The sequence below is a fragment of the Rousettus aegyptiacus genome, unplaced genomic scaffold, assembly GCF_014176215.1.
Source record: "Rousettus aegyptiacus isolate mRouAeg1 unplaced genomic scaffold, mRouAeg1.p scaffold_m13_p_11, whole genome shotgun sequence".
Lineage (NCBI taxonomy): Eukaryota > Metazoa > Chordata > Mammalia > Chiroptera > Pteropodidae > Rousettus > Rousettus aegyptiacus.
Window position 1 is genome coordinate 48,729,347 of NW_023416286.1, and position 21,949 is coordinate 48,751,295.

Below are 21,949 nucleotides of genomic sequence, written 5' to 3' on the forward strand. Positions count from 1 at the left end.
ACATTTCCTAACCTAGTCAAGAAGAATCCTGCAGTGTGGAGCAGCGGATCATGAATAAATGGTTCATTGAAAAGCAACTCTTATTGCCAAGTAGTTGTAAATTAGGGTGTGATAATTACCCACTTTAACCTTTTTAAACAGGTTCCTCTAAAAAGCTCCAAGATGGATGTTTTATTATAACAACTTTGACCTCCAACACACAACAACACAATTAGTTTTATACCCTGACAAAGGGATGCTTTGATTAAAAATCTGGTATACCACATTATTATAAGGTATTATCTGCATAGGTACTGAATGTGGGTGGATACACACATATGCATTATACATACACAAATTCCCATATTATGTCCTACATCTACTTGAAGTATAGATCTAGCTAAGTAGAATATAATGAATAAGTACGGACTGTAATTACATAAAAAGGTGCCAGCTCTGTCATCATGAACCATTATGAATGATGCTCCTGTGGAGTGTGCTATCCTCAGCATCCTAACCCTGCTGAACATCTCAACTACTGTCAAAGAAACTACGGAAATGCAGCAAGACAGGGGAACCCACTCAATCCACACATCACAGTCACATGTCGCAGACACGGTCCAACAGTCTGCCAGCAAAGCCCAAAGCCCCATCTTTCAGGAGAGGCAGGACTGCTATCATTAGTCCCATGATGCTCAGACTAGAGGGTGCAGCAACTGCACCCGCAGTCCTGGTTAAAATTCACAACCCTGCGGCTGCACCAAGAGCACTGACTCAGGCCATCACGGGCCAAGCCAGACCTGAAACTCTGCATTCATAACAAGTTCCCTGGGAGGTCCGCCCCGCTTGCTGATCTAGGGACCCATGTTAAAAAGCCATTTTAACCCATAGCCTACAAATTGGAAGCAACTGCTGAGACAATCTGATTCATATCTCATAGGGAAGATGAGTTATCTTCATTACCCTTATATTATCCCCATCATTTCATAGCATCTTCCCTCTATCTTTTCCAAGACTCTAGTCTTTAAATGTCACCCTCACTTCCAAACCATGGGGAGGAAAGCCAGTGGCCTTCAGTCCTTCATACTCATCTCCACACTCATACTTCACCAGAACTTTTATTTATATTTTGTATTTGTTTATAAAATGATGAAATCTAAAGCAGACCATTTTACAACCCTATGAAGTAGGCACTGAGAGAGAATTTAAATTCTATAAGGAAAGGGATAGAGGGAGAGAATAGAAGAGAAAAAGCAGATGTTCAGTGGTCAGTGCCACTAAATGCTCGTAACTCTGAAAATCATTACCCTAAGGTTAGAAGAAGTACAATATTATTCATCAAATTTTATTGTAACTAGGGTGACATACTGCCACTAGAATCTCAACTCCCTTCTAAAGAGGGTAGAGCTTGTTCAGGAGAAGGTCTTTTGTCCCATAGAGTTTTTTGACTCTTTGATATAAAGACTTGACCTTGAGTCACTAGGGGCAGGATAAGGAGGAGGTGCGATGCTGTGCATAGAGTGAGAGGAATTTGGAGGTCAGTAAGGGACCCTGGAGGAGCGGGGAGAGGGGAGAGGACAGAGGAGCAGGATCAGGTGAAAAGGCCCTGGCTAAGACCCAGAGGTCCATCCTGAGCCATGTCTAATATTCAACTGGAAATCTGTCTTGCTTCAATGCAGCCCCCTGCCCATCCCATATTCCAGCTGCTCTTCCTTTTCTAAGAAGGGATTGGACTCTTGTTTGCTTGCTTTTAGGAAGCCAAAGAAGGGCCTGAGTTTCGTATCTCGGTCAACATGGAATAGAACAAAGGATAAATAATGAAAAAATTTAAAAACTGAGCAAATTTAGCAGAAGCATGAGTTAAAATCAGAGAAGATCATGAGAAAGCACCCAGAAAGAACCTTGCTTCCCCAGGGCACAGAACATGGAACGGGCAGGTTGAAAAAAATCTTACCTGGATCTCTGGAGGGTTTGAGATAGTATAATCATATAGAAAACAAAAGTGCCTCCCACACCCACCCATCAATAAGCTGATGATGGGAAAAACAGAGAACAATCTGTGAACCTCAATGCTGGAGTCGAGGATTGTAGAAACACTGCCAAGTTCAAAAACATGCAAGGTAGAGGCTCACCTGCCAGTGGAGGTGAAAATTCAAACCACTTGGGAGGGGGGGAGGGAAACAATTTGGCAACATATCAGAAGCCTTAAATGTGTTCATATCTGAGTTCCTGTCAAGATGGCAGAGTAGGTAAGTGCTGTGCTCACCTCCTCTCAACCACATCAAAATTATTACTAAACTACAGAACAGTCATCATTGGGAACCACCTGAAGTCCAGTTGAACAGAAGTCCTACAACTGGGGACACACAGAAGAGACTACCCCGAGACTGGTAAGAGGGGCAGAGATGCAAACTGGTCCCACATCTTCATGTGGTGGTTGAAAATTAAAGGAAATATCTCTGCTGTGGAGGTTCCTCTGGAAGAGTGAGGGGTCCCGGCCCTCAATCGGGCTCCCCAGTCCAGGGTTCTAGTGCTGGAAAGAGATGTCACCACAAATCTGACTGTGAAAATCAGTGGAGATTGTGGCTGAGTGAGATGGAGAGCTAAGGGAATCACAGACCTTCCTCTTAAGGGGTCCACGCACAAACTTACTCAGTGATGGACTCACTTTCTCTGAGGTCCAGCAATGGGGCAGCAGCTTGAAAGGCACTGGGACATACGGGGAGCAACTGAGTTGTCTGGGTTCAGAGTGAGGGCTGGAGAGGCAGCTTTCTCCCAGACAGAAGTGCTGGCAGAGGGAAGAGGGCAGAGTTCCTTGAGTGAGCCCTCCTCTGCCAGCTTGCAGACCCAGGTGGGTGCCATATCTGAGTCTCCATCAACTTAGCTAACACTGGTCACCCCGCCTTGGTGATTCCATGAAACCCTACCCTCTCCCAAACTGTGGGCCCACCCAAGCCTCTCTCAGTAGATTTTCCATACAAACGGCCCATTTTGACTCACGCTGCAGACTTTCCTAAAATCTCTCAAAGGATCACGAAACCTAAACAAGCAGCATGCCCTGTACCTCTTGCTAAGCAGCCCCACGCTTGGCACTAGCAGCATCTGGCCTCAATTTGCAGCTTGGCCTCTCGAGGCACTTCCAAGCCCAGCATGGGTGGCGGTCATCTGCAGATTGATTGGTGGCTCATGCCAGGTGGCCCTGGACAGGGCACAGGCTGCAGCTGAAATTGGTCTGCAGCAGGGTCCCTCCTAGGAGGCCGCAGCCTGCACACCTGCTGGTCAGCTTCGGTCTTAGCCAGAGCACAACCTGGGGTCATGCATGAGGATGACATACCCAAAGGGCAGAAGGCAAGCACTGGACCTCTGCTAAAGTAAATCCTGCTCTGTAGGGTCAGCCCATGCACAACAGTTACTCCACTGGTCATGGCTAGTTATCACAACCAATTAGCCCAAGGGTCATTCCCTCCCACTGATGAGCAAACAGCAAACAAGGCTCAACTACAACCCACTAGGATAGCACACCTACTGTATAAAGTCACTCAGTACTAAGACTAGGAGACATAGCAGCCCTACAAAATACATAGTAACAAACACAAATAGGTAGCCAAAATGGGAAAAGCAGCATGTCCCAAATGAAAGAACAGAATGCGGCTCCAGGAAAAAAAAAAAAAATGGAGACAAGCAAACTACCAGATGCAGAGTTCAAAACACTGCTTATAAGAATACTCAGTGAACTTAGGGAAGAGTAAATGAACTTAGTGAGAACTTTAACAAAGAGATATAAAACATAAAAGTAGAAGTAGAAAACAAAAAAAACAACCACAAATAAAGACTACAATAACTGTAATAAATATCTTAGGAGGAATCAACAATAGATTAGATGAAGCAGAGGGTTAAATCAGCAATTTAGAAGATAAGATTGCAGAAAACACCAATTAGAACAGCAAAAAGAAAAAAAAATACAAAAAATGAGGATAGTTTAAGAGGCTTCTGGGACAACGTCAAGCATACTAACATTCACATCATAGGGATACCAGAAGGAGAAGAGAGAGAGCAAGGAACTGAAAATCTATTTCAAGAAATAATGACTGAAAACTTCCCTAACCTGAGGAAGGAAACAGACACACAGGCCAAGAAGTGCAGAGTCCCAAACAAGATGAACCCAAAGAGGCTAACACCAAGACACATCGCAATTATAACATCAAAGTTTAAAGACAAAGAATCTTTAAAGCAGCAAGAGAAGAGCAGTGAGTTACCTATAAGAGAGCTCCCATAAGATTGTCAACTGATTTCTCAACAGAAACTTTGCAGGCCAGAAGGGATTAGCAAGAAATATTTAAAGTGATGAAAAGCAAGGACCTACAACCAAGATTACTCTACTCAGCAAAGTTATCATTTAGAATTGAAGGACAGATAAAGTACTTCCCAAATAAGAAAAGCTAAAGGAGTTCATGGTTACTAAGTCAGTATTATAGGTAATGTCAGAGGGACTTCTCTAAGAAGAAGAAAAACAAACAAAAAAAAGATTAAAAAAATATGAATAATAAAATGACAATAACTACATATATACCAACAATTACTTATAATGTAAATGGTTAAATGTTTCAATCATAAAATAGGATAAGAAAACAAGCCCTTTACATATGCTGTCTACAAGAGACTCACTTCAGATCAAAAGACACATATAGACTGAAAGTAAAGGTATGAAAAAAGATATTTCATAAAAATGGAAACAAAACAAAAGCTGGAGTAGCAATACTTAAACCAGACAAAATAGACTTTAAAGCAAAGGCTATTACAAGAGACAAAAAAGGACCCAGTTGTCCCACTTCTGGGTATTTATCTGAAGAAACCCAAGACACAACTTTGAAGGGACATGTAAATCCATATATTCATTGCAGCATTTACAGTAGCCATGAAATGAAGGCATTCTGGGTGTCTATCAATAAGTAAACAGATAAAGAAGTAGAGGTATATATATGCAATGGAATATTACTCAGTCATAAAAAAGAATAAAATCTTGCCATCTGCAACACAGATGGATCTAGAGGGTATTTTGATGAACGGAGTAAGTCAGCAAATGTTATATGTGGAATCTAGAGAACAGGATAAACAGCAGTAACAAGATCATAGACACAGAGATCATTTTGATAGTTGTCAGTTTGGGGGATAGGAAGATGGGTGAAGGGGGGAGGGGTTTAAGAGATACAAATTGGTAGTTACAAAATAGTCATGGGGATGTAGAATATAGCATGGGAATATAATCAGTAGTATTATAATAACTATGTATGGTGTCAGATGAGTACTGGGTTTATCAGGGCAATCACTTCATAAATTATATGTGTGTTCACTGTATTGTACACCTGAAACTAATATAATATTGTATGTCAACTATAATTGAGAAAATAAAAATATAAAAATTAAGAAAAAAAAAAGAAGGACCCAGTAATCCCACTTCTGGGTATTTATTTGAAGATACCCAAAACACTAATTCAACAAGATACATGCATTCATATGTTCACTGTAGCATTATTTACAATAGCCAAGACATAGAAGCAACCTAATGCCCATCAGTAAATGAATGGATAAAGAAGAAGTGGTGCATATACAATGGAATATTACTCAGCTATTGAAAAAAATGAAATCTTACCATTTGTGCCAACATGGATGGACCTAGAGGGTATTATGTTGTGAAATAAGTAAGATAGAGAAAGACAAATCTCATATAATCTTACTTATATGTGAAATCGAAAACACACAATAAATGAACAAAACATAAACAAACTCATAGTTACAGAGAACATTTTAATAGTTGATAGATGGGAAGGGTCCAGTTGGGGGAATGGGTGAAGAGGGGGAAGGGATTAAGTGGTACAAATTGGTAGTTACAATTTATAATCATGGGGATGTAAATTATTGCATAAGGAATACAGTCAATAATATTGTATAACTATGTATAATGCCAAGTGGGTACTAGACTAATCACGGGAATCACTATGTAAATTATATAAATGTCTAACTACTATGCCTTACATTTGAAACTAATATAAAATAACATTGAATGTTAATTGAAAAATTAAAAGAATATATTTTAACAGTGTTTATATCTCTTGTCACAGTTATTTTACTTCTGAAAATCTATTTGTACGAATAACCTTTAATTCAAAGATGGTCACTGTTAGATAATCCTGATACCACAAAAGATGGAAAGCAACTAAATCCCCAACAATAAAGCCAGGAATAAGTGAATTAGATAGCAGCTATATACTAGAGGGTTTTACACTCATTGCAAACTGTTGACAAATAATTTTAATACCACTGGAAAATGCTTATGCTATAGCACTGTTAGAAGAAAACCAGGATCTCAGCACCGTAAAATAATAATCACAAAAAAAGAAATATACCATTATTCCATTTGAATGCTACAGCTGCAGTAACCATCTCAGTAGCTCAACAGTTCCTGTCAATCCATATTTTGCCATATTTCCCACATTTTTATAATAACCATAAATTACATTAAATATGTTTTATTTTTAAAGAGACAATATAAATTTACAAATGAAAGATCCAGAATCAGCCATCATATATGTTTTTGCCCTTAATCTACTGAAGTTAAGGGAAGCCAAACACAATCGTAGATAAATTTACTAACAGGGCCATTGAGAAATCAAATTGGGTACAGGTGCCAGAGTGTGCCAACAATTCATGACTATAACACTAATTTAAAAGTAAATAAAATACAAATCTGAATAGCTGCTACAGTGGCATTTGATTTCTCCAAACACTATAACCTGATTCTGATGGCATGAGTCACGAAATTGTACCAACTTATCTGTCTCTGTGTGTATATGGATATGTCCATGAATATGCTTACGTTCATGAATACATTCATGTATATGGATATATCTGTATAGGTACAGTTGTTTGTATGAACATTTGCATTATTTCAGTATTTGCATTAAATAAATATATGTGTATATATAAATGTTTATGAATGTGTGCATTTATATATATATATATACATAAGCATGAATATATATACAAATAGAAATACAATATGTATGTGCTTATGTTTATGAATATATATATGAATGTGTTTCTGTGAATAGGTATATAAATATGCATATGTGTATAAATGTGTGTTTATAATCATGTGTTTATGTATATATATGTGCATATGAAAATGTTTATGTTTATATGTAAACATAACAAATTCTTCCCTCAACTTTCACCTGCATAATTCCAGAAACTAAGTTTCCCTTTAAAGTGGTGACTTTGACCACTTTTACTACTGAATGAAAGTATATAAGACAAAAAAAGTTTTTAAACCTTAAGGTCGGAATAATTATATTAGTCCTGTACAAGTAGATACAGTCTATTTAATTTTTTCAACTTTTAAATAAATTTTATACCAAACTGCTTAGAAAGTAAGTTTCTGGTGACTTCAAAATTTGTACTGTTGATAATTTGAAATGATGGCTAAATTTAACCACAGTGGGAAAAATTATGTGTTTCCATGACTATCAGTGGAGCTCTTAAAAGAACAATATTCTGATGGACAAACCCACTGGGACTTTGATTAAACTTTTTCAATATTATTACTTTTGACTCAATTAAAGCACATAAACCCCCAGTCTAAAGAAACATTTGAGAAACTTTAAAACAACAAAATAGAAGAATTTGCAATGGAATAAATATCTTTTTAGCCTAAACGGCAGTAGACATTACAGAAAACACTATTATATCATCAGTAGCTTTCTTCTTTACCCATCGGGGGGTCTGTAATTATGTCATAATTCATATTTAATTGTTTCATCTGAAGACTATTATCTCATTTCTTCTTGATTGTCTTATTCTAGCTGTTTATATTTTTTCCTAGTCACAGTGTCATAATTTTCAGACTAAAATATTGAGCTTAGAGAATATTAGTTTTGTTATAAATGATATATGTATATGATTTAATTTTCAAAAATGTCTTGTTTCTTAACTATAGGACTCTCCATTTTGAATGCTTTAAAATATCACATTGCAATGGGCATTCATAGCTACTGTTCCCTTTATAATAAATATTAAACATTTTTTGCAAAGTATGGTGTTAATTACTATTATAAATATTTTCGAATAAAGAATAGAAAATGCATACCTTACAAAATCCATAGTTTCTTAAACATACAAAAGAACTGAATTGCAACATTCCTACTGAGAAGTAAAAGCTACATTAGAATAGCCTTGTTCTTTGGAAAGTAGTCATTTCAAAACTGTAAGGTGAACACTTTTATAAAATGGTTTGCAAAATTTAGAAAGACTATTAGCCAAAGTTTTGGTCTTTGTTAGGAAGGAAGTTTGTTCACAAGGGGGCATTTCTTTGTGAGTCCTGGAACCTTGGGCTAAGGTTGGGGTCATGACATTAATCGGTGCAAATTAATGCTCACATTTGGAAAACCCAAATGGATATCTTCTGGATAAGTAAGCACTAGTTGTAGTATAAAGAATGGGGTTAACACCATATGATTTCACTTATATGCAGAATCTAGGAACAAAAAGAACGAACTAATCAAAAATGTTGAGGACAATCTGGTGACAGCCGGAGGGGTGGGGGGTGGGAGTGGGGCTGGGAGAAAAGAGTTAAAAATGTACAAATTAGTAGTTGATAGATGGTCACAGGGATGGAGAGCACGGCATAGGGAATGCAGTCAGTATCAATGTGATGGCTATGTGTGGAGCCAGAGGTTAAGATAGTCAGGCAGATTGTTTCATAAGCTCTTATAAATGTCTAACCAATGTACTATATACTTGAAACTAATAATAAAATTAAATTTTAAAAAAAGAACAGGATTACTGTAGTGGTGTGCTGGTAAATGTGTTAACAACAGGCTCTCCAGTGGGGGTGGAGAATTGAGAGAGCCCTTGCTCAGTAATGTTGGCCAGTTTCCAGTGTGAATATTCCCACCATAGCTGATTTCAAGCTATCATTGCGAAGCTATTAAATGCATAGTTTGGAAGAAAACTGGGGAGCATGCCATCATATAGTAAGTATATTTACCATGTGATAGACATAAATAACTATAAGAGTATGGACAATAGTAAAATATAGTAAATGTAGTTGGAGTGACGTTTTGAGTATTTATTACCTTTGTTGTTCACATAATTTATTTAATTGTGAGTTTAATTGTGAGTACAATTTAAGTTTTAATAATGGCTATATATTACAATGGGCTCACAAAATTCCTGAAAATTTAACAATAGGTTCTCATGACCCATACTGAGCTGACTCTGCACTGCTGTTCAGTGTCTTGCCCTTAAATGTTCCTGTAGCCACTGAGTCACCAGACATGTGAGAAAAAGTGCTAAGGAAAAATACAGAGGCCAAAACAAACAAACAAACAAACAAACAAACAAACAGCAAAGAGAAACTTGGGCAGAGATCAGAAGAAATGTAAAAAAATAAAGAACAACTAATCCCTAATAATGTCAGGAAAAAAAGAGAAGATATTGCATCTTAGCAACAGCGATATCCAAATCACACTCGAAGAAAAAATAAGAGTCCTTAGGAATTAAAAATATAATGAAAATTAAAAATTTAATAGAAGGAAAATATCATGAAATTATTCATAAATTAGAGCAAAATCAACAAGATGGAAAATAAAGCCAAAATAAGAAAAATTAAATGCTTCGTAAACAAGATAAAATTTTTCATTAATGAAATTCTAGAAAGAGAAAACAAGGAAAATGTAGAGGAAGAAATTAGAAATTAATTAAAGAAAATGTCCCGGATTGAAGAATGCGAGCATTCAGACTGCCGATGACCTGTCCACAGAATAAACACTACATATAAAAATATAAATAAAAAGTACCATACTCTTGAAGCTTCAGCATACTTGGATCAAAAGATCTTTTTTAAATGCTTCTAGGAGTGAGGGGGGAAAAAAAGAGTTCATTACAAAGGATCAAGAATCAGAACAGCCTCAGGGCTCTCAGCACCAGAAGCTAGAAGACAATAAATGGGCAATAACTTTAAGGCAATCTAGATATCTATCCCCAGCCAAACCACTGACTATGGATGAATATAGAAAATAAGATAGTGATTTAAATTCTTATCTTCCACACTCATTTTCTTCTGACATTTAGTAGAAGATGTGATCCACCAAAAGGAAAGCAGTTGGCATGGGATTCAGGAAACAGGATCCAGCCAGCGGAGTAGTTAACCATCCCAGGATGTCCAGGCAGAAGAGTCCAGAAAACCAGTGAGGTGTAGGTCTCAACAGCAGTCAGTTCAGTCTAATGTTTGTATTTAAATCATAGTACTCCCCCCTTACCCATGGCTTTGATTTCTGTGATTTCAGTTACCAATGTGGTCCACTGAGGTCCAAAAATATTAAATGAAAAATTCCAGAAATAAACAATTCATAAGGTTTAACTTATAGACCATTCTTGGGAGTGTGAAGAAACCTTACCCGGTCCTGTTCCGTCCCACCCAGGATGTGCATCATCCCTCTGTTAAGCATATCCATACTGTACATAGAGTACCATATTCCGAGAGAGACCACACTCACATAATTTTTATGGCAGTATATTGTTGTTGTAATTATTCTATTTTATTACCACTTATTATTGTTAATCTCTTACAGTGTTTAATTTATAAATTCAATTTTATCATAGATATGAATTATAGAAAACAAACACAGCATACATAGGATTCAGTACTATCCACAATTTCAGGCATCCACTGGGGGTCTTCGAACATCCATTTCAAGACCACTGTGGATAAGGGCAGACTAATGTATAAGCATTTAGGGAGGAATTCATGGAAAGTACATAGGAAATTATGCAAATGGAAAAAAAAACAACTCCCCCCAAAAATAAAAGGTATAAGAAAAAAAAGCTCAATCTTTGTATACTACATAACTCAGCATGAATGACAGGTAGACCATCAAATTAATATAAATCCTGGATATCGACATTACCAAATGTTAAAATCTTCTGAAGAAGGTGGGAGAGAGAAAGCATGTTTCCAGAAAGGTATAAGGAAGTTAAACCTTCCTTATTTTAGTAGGTCAATAAATAATACCTAAAGCTGAAAACTCGAGAAATAGCATTATAAGTATAGCGTTTAGGTATATGAAGCAAATAACAGAGAAAAAACTGGAAGAATGGAGAGTGGCTGTCTCTAGGCATGGGAGCAAGAGGTTAGGAGGGGTTACATGAGGGATACTTTTACCCCTCTGACCTTTAAATGCTGAGAAACAGTGGTGGACAGACCAAGGGAAATAAACCACATACACAGCTGTATAGACAGGCACAAAATAGTCATGTGACCAAATTCACAAGTCACCAACAATTCACGTGGTATGCCCCAAGGGTCATAGCTTCATCTAAAAGTTATCAGACACACTTCAAATGACACATACTAAGCAGATGCATCTCCCTAACAAGGTCTTAAATGTTAAGGGGTAGTGCCTTTCGAGGATCTTTTCACAAAACCAAAGAAATATCATCCAAAGGAATATAATTCCTTTGTGATATTCACGGCACTGTGATAGTCCTTCGAGGTACAGAGGGGTGCAGAAGATTTGAGAAGTTCCTCAAATTTTACCTGGGGTCTGCCCTTTGTATTGCCCATCCTTAAAATCAGCATCCATCTTGAATACTACTTAGGCAAGGCATAATGACATCTATAGTCAGATTAAATGCTTTTTCTCATTTTGAAAAAAAGAACACTACCAGATAACCTCCAAAATGGACCTGAGTATTGTGGGACAGTAGGTTATATTTCAACAGCATCAAAGAAGGTAATAAAATTAGCAATTCGACAAACAAAATGTTCACTCCAGTGCAGGAAATGTTTTAGCTTGGGAAAAAAATCCCAGCAAAGCTGCCTTTCCAAAACAAAATTTTAAGAAGCCCATGAAATGAAAACACCCCTCTCTGAATGGACTCCCAGGGAGCCCCAGCCGGAGTGACAATCTCCCACTCCATTATGACATTCCCATTGTGTGGCTAGGTCACTGCAGTGTGTCATCACATATTAATGCAGACATCACAATGCAATTTCAGAGTATTGTGTCCAGCCTTTTGCCTCTCTGGGGTCTCTGCTGCCTCCTACAAGCACACCAGCGGCTTATGGAGAGCTGGCTCAGAGTTCCACAGGAGTCAGGATATTCAGGGATCCAACGCCCATTTGCCCAGTGACATTGGATGATGCTGTTTAGCCCCCTGCCTCAGTTTTTATTTGTACTGGACGATAGCTATATTTTGGAGGAAGCAGTAAAAAAGCAATTAATGTGCTCTAGTGAGCCATTAAAAGGCTTTGTTTGATTCTGAATTTTTATAATGAATAAGACCCAGGTTTAAAGGAATGCTGAAGGAATTTGGGTGCTAGAAACTTCTTTCCTAAGTTGCAACACTGCTGGTGAAGAGAAGGATTTGGAGGAGGGAGAAAGCTAAGACTGTGGGGGACAAGTATAAGCACACACATCTTCTCTCTAAGGCTGGGTACTCCCTTCTCGGCCTTGTGTGAGAAAATAAGTAAAAACATGAGAAAAGTAAATGTGACTGGTTTCAAACTTTCTGCAAAACCATAATGGCAAATGAAGGAAATCATCCCCTGGGTTAATAATCCAGCTTCCTCAGAATTATTTTTAGAATGAGAAGGAGAATTAATACATGATTAATAAATGCAGCCATTATTCAGGTAAGAAAAGAGTAAATCTTTATTACATTTTTTTTGTTGTTGAGCCTGGTGCAGTGTCTCCTAGTCCAAGAAGGTGTGGTGGCTATAGAGGAACAAGCTTTCTGCATCTACAGGGCTTAGCTCTATTATCAGTGGCTACAGCCTTGACAGAGCTAACAGAGTGTCCTCGACCATTAAGGTCCCCAGTCAACAATTGTGGTTGGTGAGACTCGTGAAAGAACAAGTCTGATTCTGAGTGCTGCAGTTAATGACTGAGACACATTGACTTTTAAATTACATTTCAACTTCAGTTTAATTTTATTTGACCTAATACAATGTGATTTTGCTCTAGAGACAGTGTTGAAGCCTGATTAATTCTCCCTCGTGGACTCTCAAAGTGAGCATATAGAGATATGAGGAGTCAGTGGCTCCACCAGCCAGCGTTGGTTTATCTAACATTTGCATTATTTTTATTACCACTATAGATAATTTTATCTCCTCAAGATCCCAAAAGAGATTTGACTCAAAAAGAAGTCAGTGCTCAAATACACTCGAAATGATAGAATCATTCCTGTTTTCGAATAGTATTCTGATTGTAGTTCATTGGAATGATCATTTGAACCAGGTTCATATTAAAAGAGCCTTTGCAAACATCCACACTTGTGCCTACAATAAAAGGAAAGCAGGACTTTTTTTTCCCAGAGAGAAAAGTAAAACACTGAAGTAGTAAGCAGCAATCTTTGTTTTCTTTCCCCAAGGCTAGTCTCACTTTTATAGTGACAAATGGGAAAGCCCATCTGTATACAAGGATAAATATCATGGAAATAGGATGCTCGGCGTGTTTGCATGCTTTTCAGATTCTTTCCCAAAAGGTGTGCGGCTGAGATGATGTGACTTAATGATGCTATTTACAATTGTAGAACAAAAAGGGAGGTTTCCAGATATAAAACAGGTGTTGCAGCATGGTCTGCTGGGCAAGGTGAGGTGTGTCTCTGTCCCCAGTGATCCAGTGCATGATCAATGCAGTAATTGCTACTTTGCGATGAGGAATGCATTCATGTGTTTGATAGGTAGAATTCCATCTGGCTCATTCATCTAGACTTACTGTGTTGAAGAATTTAGGGATTTCTATAAAGAACATCTGTGCCGAATGGTATAGGGGTTCCACTCACAAAAGGTAACAATAGGAATCCAGAAAGGACACTTCATAGAAAGATATCGCCCTGTGTTAACAGTCTGATCATTCATAAATAAAAAGGAATCATTAACTTAATGCAAAAGTCAAATAAAAAATTGAAATAGAATGGCTGAATTTTACCAGCCATGAACCATTAACATTATCTCCAAACATATTAATCACAAATTGCCACAAATCTAGAATGTCCCCAGACTCAGGCTCACCTAGCAAACTTTCTCTTTTTACACATGCCTGTTGAGCAGTGCTCAGATCATTGCTGATTCAAGGCACCTAATTTTCTCCTAAGCAGGTACATTTCATGGGACCATGCCAGCTACTCATATGTCTTCTATGAGCATTTCTAAGATGTTTCCTACACAGGTAATGACCCCTTCCTGGATCACTTGTCTTCTTTCTGAGTGGCTCACTAATGCTTCCCACCTCAAGAAGATTTGCAGCAGCACATCTGCCACCTAAGACCAAGGAAACACAAAATGCAAGAAAAATGACGAGCCACAAGGGCCTGTTAGTCCTTCTATTATTCTCCCAGGGTCTTTGTCTCCTACATCCATCCAATCACAAAGTCCTTCTTGTATGCCAACATGTTTCTTGCTCTCAGACTTTTTCTTAGTCCTGAGCTCATCTGCTGCTGATCCAATCATTCCATTTGCTTCCAAGATGGTTTCCCTGGCTCAGCTACTTCCCCTTCCTATAAGCTACCATCACTTGAGCAGTTTTACTAAAATAGAACTTGTATGCCCATTCTCTATTCAAAAGACTATGTTGCTCCTATTCACATTGGCTGGTCTCTTCTGCCTGGTCTTCCACCATCTGGTCCCACCTTCTCTGCCATTTTGTCCCTCATCACTCACCTGCCCGTCACTCTCAACTCCCTGCTTCTTCACCGTCTCAGAGCATTACTGTGCCTTTCAACATACTCCCAACCCCTATGGAGGTTTTCTCCCCACCTAGGAAGTGCATTATACATCCTACCTTCTTCAGTTCCCACCTTTTACTGCACAGTGAGCACAGTATGCCTTTTGAAGCCAACCTCATCATTTCTAGCTCTGGCAATAAGCCACATTATGTCCCCAATGCAGATGTACAAGAATCCTGAGATACTGTTCTTTATTGGTAGCCAATTCAGTGCTCAGAACACAGAAGGGGCTTTAATTACTATGAGTAATGGGAAGGGACAAAGTGAAGGTTGAGATCCATATTTGGATCTGTTCTAAAGAGGATTCATCTAAGAATGCATATAAGAAAACCACTTTTTCAGAGACTAGCTTGCTACATTGAAAGATGTTCATAGACTATACCTTTCTGATTGGCAATGAATCAAAGACAACTCAAAAACAGTTGCCATAGCATGAAACCTCTCTGTGACCAAAATAATTAAAACATAATTCTCCTATCATCTACTTAATTACTTAATTAAGCATCAAGTAGGGCTTGGATGGAAATAAATTAACTCTAAATGTTTGACTATCCCGTAATTTGGATGGTGGCCTCACAGTCATAATTTTGACCAAACCAAAAGCACATATTCCTAAAAAGTAGATAATATTTAGATCCAATTAACATGCTATACACTTAGTATGCAGTGGTAAAATTATTAGAGTACGTTCTTTTCTAAATACAATACTAGCTGACATTTGATTGCTCTTTGAACAGTTCATGGGCTCTTTTTCATTTATTATTTCTCTTGATATTATAATGCTTCACTTTCCAAATAAGCAAATGGAGTCCTAGAGAAGTTCAGGACCCTTCTCGGGGTCATCCAGCTTCTGAGCAGCAGGGCTGGCACTCAGAGCCACGGTGTTCTGATTGCAGGTCAAACACTCTCCACTATCCACAGCTGTCTCCAAAATTCTACATATCACGGCAGGAAACTCTGTTTCATGTGATCCAGGGCTGACCACCTGTTTTCAAGCCTCTCATTGTTTCCCTAAGAACAATTGCTGACACTGTCCTGGGCAGATCTTTCTCACGCAATTTCCCTTTGTTAGAAGGCCAGGCAAAGAGGTTTCAGCAGAGAGGGGAGAGAAAAACCTGGTCATAGGCAGAACACAAGTACGTGGACAGCAGACCCATGTAGGCAGTCTGTATGCCACCCAAGCTTGGAAGGTTAGTATGTAGAAAATGCACCTTTTGGCAAAGGCATACAGCATGTTCATTAATATGATGTCTTCAGATAGGGCACACAGGTCAAATCTGAGCCAACATCAAGTCAACTTCATCCAGCCTATGTGTACTTTCCACAGAAATGAAAGAATAAAATACAAGGCCCAATGCTTCGTGATCCCATTCCCAACAGTCTGAAGATGGAGAAACCTGATGGGACAAGGTATGAGTGTCCGGGTCGCTCTGCCAGGGGCCAGGGTTGAGCGGCTGCTCGGGCACGCGTCTCTGAACACTGGCATGAAACCGCAATCCCGTCATTTCCAGGCACTGGCAGCAGCAAATAGTAAACTGACAACTTGATTATTTGACTCCTAGAAAAATGTAATGGGATCATGTCCAGGAACACATCAGAAATATTCAAAGACCACAGCACTGATGAGATGATCATATCTTTAGAGTATTTTTAGGACACGTGAAGGTTAGGGATTCTGCTTATAAGTGCACTGACCCTCTTCTCACCATTAAGGCCTTATGGGGACTGGGAATTGTCAATGATAAGTCTAGAAGGAACTGGAAATCAAGAGTGAGAGTAAAGGGCAAAAGGAATGAAGAGCCAAAGAGAAAAAGTATAAGAGAAGAAGGAAAGCAAGAAAGGGAGAGGAAGACGAGGAGTCTGATTGCTGGTGACGACAGAAGGGAGATGCACCAGGTGCTCCTTGGAGGACGCACACCCCGGAGACTGGGAGAGTCTTGAGAATCAACCACAAAACCAGTGTGGGCTAATAGGCCTATCGGCGTACAGCCTCTTGTACCCTCCAGGACTGTGCCATGCGTTACTCCGAAAATGGAACTCAGGACCAATGGCATTTAGGAGCACTTCTGCTGGTCAGGACCTGTTCTTAGTGGCTAATAATGTCTTGTGGGGTTCTTCCAATATAGAAGACTGCGAGGTATGTGTTCTTATAACGCAGCATCGTGAGGTGCTGTCATCCCCATTTTACAGATGAGGAAACCAAGCCCCAGCAAGGTCGTTTGAAGCAATCTCCCCCATGTCAGGATTGGTTTCAAATGCTGCAGACTGTCCAGGAGGAGTAGCACAGAAAATAAACACCAAAATCTGAGGACGGACACTGTAGACGAGGGGACTAGTGTGTCAATTCTCAATCTCTGTCTATTGTTTGACTCCTAGACCACTCTGTCTCTTTCAATCTCTCCCTGTGTCTCCTCTGCTTTGTTGTTGTTGTTGTTTTGTTAATATCACCATCACATGTAATAGGAAGACAGATTTAAGTCCAAGACTAATAACCTTCCTTGATTATAAGACAATGTGACCCCCTTAGGCCTGATCCAAGGATTCTTCCCCCAACCCCTGCCCCACCTCAAACAGGAAAAAAATGTTCAAGGACACTCAGTTGCCCCCGGGGGTTGTTCTCTCTCGACATGACTGTCTGTGGTGGCTCAGCCATTCAGTGGCCCCAGCTTCACCCAAGCAGGTGTCTGTTTTCCTCTTTCCCATCAGACCACTGCCCGCAGCCCAGCCTCCCACCACTGGGCACCCAAATGAAGGAATTGGCTGATAGGAAAATCCCTCTGTTTGTTGATGTCCGTGACAACTGGTAATCGTGATAACTACTAATCATAAAACACTCTTAACAGTTGGGGCTCTTGTGTCTAGTTTAAAAGTAATGGGTTTAAAGTCTCATTTCTCCCAAGATGGTTCAGAGCAAGAGCAGTGGTGGTGGTGGTGGTGGCCTGGGCCTGTCCACCTCCTGAAATTACTAATTAATTCCTGAGCAGCAGTGCTTCTTGACAAGTCTCTGCAGAACCAAGTTTCCCTTCCCAGATTTGATGCAAACCAACCTGAGAACAGGCGGTATGCAAGAGGCACTGGCCTGTGCTGGCCAGGGAAGGCCGATTCTTGGCCGCAAGGCCCAGCAAAGGGGCCGGCCTGGGAGGTACATTCCCCTCTGGGTCTGGGAACATCAGCGCAATGAAATATCTATGATATTGCCGCAAATGTAATGAGCACTGGAAACTGACAGTGGCTCCAACTAAATCACAGCTTAAAAGAAAGGAAGGTCCCCAGAGACGGCCACAAAAGGGAACTCAGCTGACCAGGCCCAGGTGAAATTGAATTGGAAATAGTCCCTGCCTGATTTCCATAACAAAAGTTTCAGTGTTTAAAGAAAAAAAGTCATTCTGTGTAAATGAAAGAGCGGGTAAAAGAAAAAAAAGAAGCTCATCTTCCTATAAACATAGTTATCTTTGAAAATGTCCAGTCTAAGATAGATCTGAACTGTGTCCTAAGCAACAACACCCTGTAGAAATGAATTCTTAAATAGCCCCCCAATCCATATTTATTCCTCTTTTATTTGGATTGTGACTGACCAGCTGTTAAAACTCCATAATAACAACACGTGTGTACATTACAGAAAACCAAAGGCAAACTTAGCTTGACGTAGTTTACTAACCCAAATTCAAAAGTGCAGTAATTCAGATAAAGACATATTGGACATATTTGGGAATTTACTTTATACCAGGAATTTAGAAATTAGGCCCACTTATCAAAATATATTGATTTATTGTAAATTGTTAAAATGAACAGCCATGCAAAAAAACAAAACAAAATAGGAATTAGAATCAGGCGTTTTCAAGGAAAGCAAAATCTCCTGTTTTTCATTCAATTTTATTTCAAAATATATTTGAAGATCCATAATAATGATGCTAGAACTATAACCACCATATATTGAATCTATCTAGGTACAAGACACTGTGCTAGGCAATTCTGAAAATCGACTTTCAAAGTGGTATCATTATGCCCATTCCACAGATAAAGAAACTGAGGTTCACAGAAACTAAGTAATTTGTTTAGCAGATTAACTGAACCAAACTCTCGTCAAAAAGAGTGCTTAACCCAAAGGATGCCTTACATAGAGGTAAATTCAACGAGGATTTTATATTCAAAGTAAGTTCAGGTTTTTTCTAGAACCAGAGATGAGGCGTAGACTCCTATTTCCACAGTGAGCCTCAGGACTCCCTCTTGTCAATATGGGTCACCCTTTCCTTTCACAGAAGCATTTCTTCTTGTTGGTGTGGTGGGTAAAGCTCTAGCCTTGAGTGTTAGTCAAGATTAGATTTAACTGAGAGTACCAAAAACAAAGCCCTAAGAGAAGAGTGACTTTACTCAATAAGAATTTATTTCTCCTTCAATTGAAAGACCCCCAAGCAGGTAGTCCCTGAGCATCAGAGACACAGCTCCTTTCTTTCAGGATACCTCCTGGCCCATGATGGCTGCTGCCACTCTGGCCCTTCCAACATTCCTCCAGAGGCAAGGGATAAAGACCAGCACTCTTTGTACCTCTAAAGAGCCATTCATGAAGTCACACACACATACTTTTGTTTGATCTAATTAGCTATAACAGGTAAGTGGCCAAGGTCAGCTGCAGAGAAGGCAGTGAGACACAATCTTTATTTGAGACAGCTCAGCCAGAATCAGGGCCCGAAGACTAAGGATGACAGAGAGAGGACATAAGCAGTCTTGCCAGCAAACTCTGCTAAGGTATAAGAGCCAGGGAGAGTCATCAAGTTCATTGGAAGAACTTAGAAGTTCATTTACCTCCACTCTGGGTTCTTCGCATGAAAAATGAGGAAAGCCATCGGTGTTGCTCCAAAACTCTTTTCCAGAATCCCTTTCTAAGGTTACTGTTGACCCAACGACAACCACCATTCATCTAACACTTATTCCTCCCATTCTTTTTCCAATCATCACTGAGCATCCTGGGATTTGTCTATGTCCAACCAAATAAAGCAAGAAGAGCACAACTTTAGACTTTGGCTCAGGGCTCACCGGCCTCTCACTTACTCATTTCTGGCCTCTTAGATTTCTCAAGCTGTATTCTCTACACACCCATGAGATGTGCTGTCTGGCCTTCCCAGGACGGTCTGTCCACATGCTCACCCACCCGTGGCACGACACAGAGCTCAGAGCTTCACCTTCCCTCTTCTCTCGTACTTATGTTTTCTAAGCTACAAATTGAAATACATAAAGGGACACACGATCTGACAACTTTTCTGAGTTGTTTGAATCTATTCATATGCAAAATAACACAATGTTTATTTTGAAAATCACCTTTAAGTGACTATGCAATAGATTCTTTGCAGAAAATATTAAACGATGTGAAATTATCATAGCTGTGAATAACCAGGGATGCACAGTGCCTGTTCTTCACTGTAAATCTGTTTCTAATTTAGTGTCTTCTATTGAAAATTTTCTTTCCTCATTTTCCATCTTGCAAAGCTCATGATTTTGCACCAGGTCCACCAGCTCTTTGCTTCCAGTCCATCTTTGGCTGGTAGCCCTCGTCCTTCTTCATCAAGTCAATCTCCTTCTTAGGAATTTATAGCACTTGCTCATCGCAAGCAGAGTCAACTTTAAACACTTCTGCTTACTTTCAAAACCTATCTGACCACTCCAAAATTTCCTACCCAATTTATATCTTACCCTGTGCTCACATAGCTTTAGGCCCATGAAAGACGGATTTCCCATCATCCTGCAAACATACCTTAAGTGCCAAGTTACTCAGACCCACCCCTAGATACAAGAGCTTAACCAGCTCTTATAGCCCAGCTTGGTCATATTTCTCTAACTCAGCCTACTGAAATCCTTTTGTAGTTCTGCTAGAGGGACTTTATAGCACATGTTTGAGAGCATGCCCTCTGGGCCCAAACTGATGGGGGCAAAACCTAGTACACAGCTGAGACCCTTAGAGAAAATTACTCAACACTCACTTTCATCTAGACAATGGGGTGAGGGCTTCCTCCTGGAGAGGGTCGGACTCCATGATGAACACAACGGGCTTAGCACAGTGCCTGGCACAGTGCAAAGGGAGGGGGAAGCTTCCTCTCTATGAGTTTATATGACCAAAACCATTACCTCTCAGGGCTTCACTCATTTCCACCAGGCCCAAAACAAGATGATGTGTGGAAACACACATGTAAGCCATGAGCTGTTGTAGTTGGGCTGGAATTCCACCAGCACCATTGCAGAAGTTGATCTCTCTGCAGGCGCTTCTCTAACTTCAGTAGATATCACAATTTGCCACCTAAAAACCTGTCTCCTCCCTGGCATATTGAGATATTGGCAGTTCCTGGTCTATCACACATAACTGCATCTATTCTTAACCAACATGGGTAGCTTATTCTGTAAGTAATAATGGGGCCAGTTTATATTTTTCCTCTTCTCATAAACCAGAAAAGTCTGAGAACATGAAACTAGCCAGGTGATCACAGCACAGCTCTGGCCCAACTCCTCTGGGCCACTTCCCTGAGTATCTTCTCTGCCCACTGGCTTCTTACTGGTCTCTGCCATCTGCCTTGCCCAAAACTGTAGCTGCTGACGCCACCATTACGGGCTGAATTGTGCCCTCAGTAACGCCTATATTAAAGTCCTAGCCCCAATATGTTAGAATGTGACCTTAGAAATAGTGTTATTACAGATGCAATTAGGTAAGTTGAGGTCATATTGGGATTGGGTGGCCCTAATCCTTTATGACTGGTATCCTTGTAAAAAGGGAAGGTTTGGATACAAAGAAGAGACCACGGGAAGACTGGAGTTCTGCTGACACAAGCCAAAGAATCATCAGAAGCCTTGGAGAGATCAGGACACATTCCCCTTTAGCACCTGCAGAGGGAATGTGGCCCTGCCCTGTCCTTGATTTTCTTCTGCCTCTAGAACTGTGAGAGAATGAAGTTCTGTTGTTTAAGCCAGCGGTCCCCAACCTTTTTGGCACCATGGACTGGTGCTCCTTTGAGAATCTAAAGCCTGATGACCTGAGGTGGAGCTGAGGCAGTGATGCTAGTGCTGGGGAGCGGCTGCAAATGCAGATGAAGCTTCACTCCTTGCCCACTGCTCACCTCCTGCTGTGCAGCCCACTTCCTAACAGGCTGCAGATCCCTATCGGTCTGTGGCCAGGCGGGTTGGGTACCCCTCGTTTAAGCCA

The 21,949-nt window shown here is 39.8% G+C and overlaps 1 long non-coding RNA gene across 1 annotated transcript in view; it reads right to left on the minus strand.

Moving 5' to 3' along the window:
* LOC107514329 overlaps positions 1-21,949 on the minus strand; it is a 392,292-nt gene that overhangs the window by 235,756 nt on the left and 134,587 nt on the right. The window lies entirely within an intron of this gene.